This window comes from Corvus moneduloides, chromosome 1, assembly GCF_009650955.1.
Source record: "Corvus moneduloides isolate bCorMon1 chromosome 1, bCorMon1.pri, whole genome shotgun sequence".
NCBI classification, from domain to species: Eukaryota; Metazoa; Chordata; class Aves; order Passeriformes; family Corvidae; genus Corvus; species Corvus moneduloides.
The window spans coordinates 159,197,099-159,202,246 of NC_045476.1; positions in this window are offsets into that span (position 1 = coordinate 159,197,099).

Consider the following 5,148-nt stretch of genomic DNA (forward strand, 5'->3'; position numbering starts at 1 on the left):
AACACATCCATCATCAGTGGGAATGTGATTCCAAGAGATAATATCCAAGTGATAGAAGAGGAGCTACTAGGAAAGCAAGAGATGCTTGTCTTCTTTTTTCTCCTATGCAAATTTCCCCTGTCAAAGATATTTCTCATTTTGTAAGATACAAAGGGCAATAGAAATGGTTAAATCTTAGTAGTTTTACTACTTTAATGATCTCTTGGTTTGGGAATTGTTTTTACAGTACTCTGTAAATCTATTCCTCCTTTGACAATGATCAAGTAGATAAGAAGCAATAAATCACTACTGCAACTGAGACCTGAACATTCAATATAAGGTTTTAGATTATTTCTCTGTCATCAGGGTATCAGAAGTTGCTTTTCAAGCAAAGATATATTGTCACAGTTTATTTGCAATTAGAAAGATATAGATCCCATCAGTTAAACCCTGCTTCACAATAAACATGTATGCCTTTATACAGCCAGAATCATAATTTGAGTATTAAGAGATTTCTAGAAATACATACTGCTTCCACAGAAATTAGTGCTTACAATGTTATTTTAAATACTACTGAAAAATAGTATTCCCTGCTTGCCAATGTATCACTTGGTCATTGAGGAAAGCTGCCTTTCCAAGTCAGCTGAAGTTAACAACCACGCCCCAGCATCAGCACTTGTTATAGCTGAGTGTAGGATGTTTACAGGAACTAAAAATTAGCTTAACTATATAAATACAGCAGTGCCTTTCAAGATATCTAAAAATAAATCTGCACAGACATACTTCAGAGTATTTACACAATTCATAAAGTACACGTGACTCTCATTAACCTTGACTAACATTACAAAGTCAAAATATGTATTTTAACATTTACTCTTCTGAATCTGAGAATACAATGATACCCGTGTACAGTCCCTGATGCTGTAGAGATCCAAAAGCAAAAATAAGAAGTTTCTCACAGCCTGTGTAAGATAAGCATTCTATTGCATGTAGCTGCCAAGGCCCTTGATGCTCAGTACAGGCACCTTCTAGAAATCTCAAAATTTTTAAAACTGAAACTCAAGTCTAAAATATATATGGGAGATTAAAGAGGAGGTAGAGACTTGGAGTCCTCAAAAATGTCCATCTCAAATTCTATGCAAAAACAACCCTTTGTTTATATTTCAAGTTTCCTTAGTGTGCTAAATTTTACATTTGTTGTGACATTTGTACATCTTATTTTTATGTTCTTAAAATAATTCCAGTTTCTCCTCCAGAACTTTTACAAGGCACTTCTACTATTTCAACTGTTTTCATTCTTATTTTCTCCTCCACTTTCAGCTACTCAGAAATACAAGTCATTATAATAGCAAAAGAGCAGAACACTCTTCAGCATCTTATCTTGTATTTTACAGGTTAGTTTAATTTGATGTCCAGTCTTGAACAAACAGGACCTCAGCAGTGCAGAGAAAGAAAACTTCGATGAACCCAATCAGTCAAGACACTGAGCCTCAGCCTTCTCCAAGCTCTTCCCTGAACAGGTGTTTGCAGCTTTACTGGGTAAAAGAAATCACAGATGCAGATTATTTCATGCATAGAGGAGGCGGGGGGAAGCCCTCCAAATGTTTTAACAGTTGTTCTTTGTATGAAGGAAAACATGAGCTCAGGCATTTCTGCTGAACGCAGCTGCCGAGTTCCGAGCAAGGGAAGACAGCGCTTCACCAGGCCAGTCCAAAGGCACTGAGGACTTTGAGGTAATGCTCAAAAGCAACTCAGAGGAACACCACAGGCAGCCCCCAAACACTGGACTTCACAGACACTCCACTGGCTCAGCAAGGGACAACCTTTGTATTAATCACAAGCTTCCATCACCAAAGAGCTGTACCTTGCACCTGCACATACAGCTTATGACAGCCACCCAAAAGCAATGGCTATGTGGCCACTGTGTCACTCTGGATCCCCAGACTGGTTTTCATTCAGGTGTTTTCCTCTGCTGCAAAACACCAGGAACTGATCCACGTCACACAAGCACTGGTCGCTAGCTTCATGTGAACAAGATGAGGTCATTTGCTTGCTGGCCACCAGGCTGACGTGTCGAATCTGCTTCTGTTCCCAAACTTCACTGCTGTGTTTGTGAGCCTGTCCTGCCACATTCTGCAACAGTTGCTTCAACTCCTCATCCCCAGCACCAGCAGAACTGCACAGACACCATGTCAAATCCCCATCATCCCTTCCCAAATCTCCCAGTACCGCAAGCTCACCTGGGATCACGGCATAAATACGCATTTGGACAACACTAAGACGCCCACCTTCTTCAGCTGCAAACAAGAGCCACATTTGAGACATGTTAGTATGTTCAGGACTTTGTATTTCATGAATAGAAAAAGCAGATCCCTGCATTTCAAACACTTGAAAAAAAAACTCAAGCAAAAATACAGTGTGGATCTTTAAACCTATTTATTTCTTGCAGTTTCAAGCCACTTCAAATTATTTTTGTATGCTGACATGTGACAGCTGTGTTGGAGTACATGAATTAGACACCAGTACAATATAAAGGTAGGCACAAGTACAATTCCACAAGACTGGACAGACAAACTGCACGTGAACTAAGCTTATTTAAAAAAAAAAAAAAGCAGCAGCACTGATCTGGCATGTGGAATGGCTAAGACAACACTAATCAATATGTCCACTAGATTAATTATAAGACACTTACTTTGAACAAAGAAGTTCGTTAACGAGAAACATTTCCTTTCTTTTAAGCCCAAATACTATCTAGAACTAGGAAATGCTAAATATTTACAGCAAAGAAAGCTTGGAAAACAACTACCAGCATTTTTTTTTAAAAATCAAGCTCTGTAGTTTCTGCATCAAAGTCTTTTTTTACAAATATACCAACATGATTTTTCAAACCAAATAGAGTTATTTTTTAAAAAGCAATTTTAACTGAGGTTATATTAGGTGTGCAAGTTGCTTTAAAAATCTTTGTAGAGGTGCTAGCAATGAATTAGATCAATAAATAAGTTCACAACCTTCTATCACCACACATGTTCCTACGTCACCGGACAGAACACAGGGTAAGAAACAAAGTGGTTAGAGCAATAGGACCATCACAGAACAATGGCTGTCCTTGGTTCACTTTTGATCATTTCCAGACAGCTTCAAAATCATCAGCTTTCCAATGCTTATTAGTTCAGCTTTCCCAAGACTAAGAAGTCCTCCTAGTTTCAATTCTGGTAAGTTAAGGAGAAAATATTTCCCTTTTAAAAGTATCTGTATTTTTGGACATAATCATCTTTTGTAGAACCACTATAGTGAAGCTGAACAAATAAATACCTAGGTTTGATATACTACCACTTCAATTAAACAAAGTCTTTAAGTGTTAGGGAATAAAAAAAAAAAAAACCACCATTTTGGGAGGTGAAAGAATGGAGAGCTACATTATTGCAAGAATATTTTTTGTATTAACAGCAGTTACTCACAGAGGCCATCCCTTTAAAAATAGAAGACTAAAGTGAAACGAAGAAGGAAAGAAATCCCAGAGAAGATCCAGGCAACCACACGTGCAGATCCCACTGGAGAAAAGTGGAAAGTGCAGAAGCTTTTCTGCAGATGCTGTTCCTGATGACAAGACTGTTTTAAGTTGTCCAGGAACTAAATCAGTGTAGACTTGCTTCTGAAGGAATACTTTCAAAAGCTGTTATTTCCATGAAAAGCAAACCCTTGCAGGGCCATGGTGGAGGCACCACAAACCAAACACACCAGACAAGCTCTGGATTTTCCTGCAAAGAGGTGCTTACAGCTTCCTCTGTGACCTAACAGAACCTATCAACTGGCTAGTTTGAATATTGACAATTTTTTAAGCCACTTAGAATTCTGACCACCTCTGTGGTCCACATTTAGGAATGGACAGACCCTGGGAAGCTCCCTCTCTTTCTTGCTTCTGGCTGGGGGACAGGTAACTGGGCTGGGCCCATACAGGGCCCAGCGGGGCCTGCCGGGACCTGCTTGGGCTGGGCCTGGGTCGGGCTACAGCCATCCTGGGGCCAATGGGCCCTGTTCCACCTGCGCCCCCCCAGCTCTGTTACGTGCAGACGGCGCGGCCCGGCTCCCCCTCTCCAGTGCGGCCGAAGATGCGGCCGAAGATTCAGCTGAAGCTGCCCCGCTGTCCAGCAAAGATCATGTGACCAATAAGCAAAATTCCAGCTGCAAGGCCCGACTGAGATTAACCCTTTTAGTGCTGTAAGTGCTGCAGACATTAAGTAAAGAAAGAAGAACTGAAATTCTGAGGGAGGAGAAAGAGGAGATGCATAAAGCTGAAAATCTGCTGTAAAACTATGGGTGGTGATAGACTATGATATATCAGAGTACCCGTTGTAATTTCATGAAAGCATGGGGGGTGGAGCGTTCAACTTGTACTTGTGAGCAAAAGCACCTGTGCTGGAATAAGCAAATGCTGAAGCAGCTGTAATTTGATGAGAAGCTTGAATAGGGAGAGATGGAAGCAATGAGGACTCTTGCTCCAAATTGGAAGGAGAAGACCTCAGTTCCTAGAGATGCTCCCAGAGATAGTCCTAGAGATGAAGATGATGAGGACCCTTGTCTCCCAGGAAAAAGGGAGGGCCTCTATTCTTAGAGATGAAAATGCTCCCAGAGATGGGTGAAGAGAACTTTTGTTTCTGAATGGCTCAACCTTAAAATGGTACCCCAGTAGCTCAAGACTGGACCCTCGAAAGCAGTTGTGGGAAAAGCTGCAAGTCGGGGGAAGGGACTCTCACATGATGCGAGCAGAGAATCAACATGGGCAGCTGTCTCCTTGTGATACTTGAAGCCATGAGAGAATTTCTTGTGGAGATGAGCAAGAGAGACTCCTCTCCCTAAATAAACTGAACAAGGTTATTATGGAAGTGGTAAACAGACTGAACATCTCAAGGGTTGTCTTTTTTACAGTGGGAGAGGGGGAAAGGTGGGGGGAGGAGAAGTGTTCTGAAGGTGTGGTATGATTTTATTTTTTCTTTCCCTTCTTTTAGGTCTATTAATAAACTTCTTTATATTCTTTCAAGTTTTGTGCCTGCTTTGCTTTTCTCCTAATTCTTATCTCACAGAAGGTAAACAGTAATGAGTATTTTGGACCAAACCACTACACAAGGGTATATGCTATGCAAAAATACAGCAAAAATACACACTGGGCCA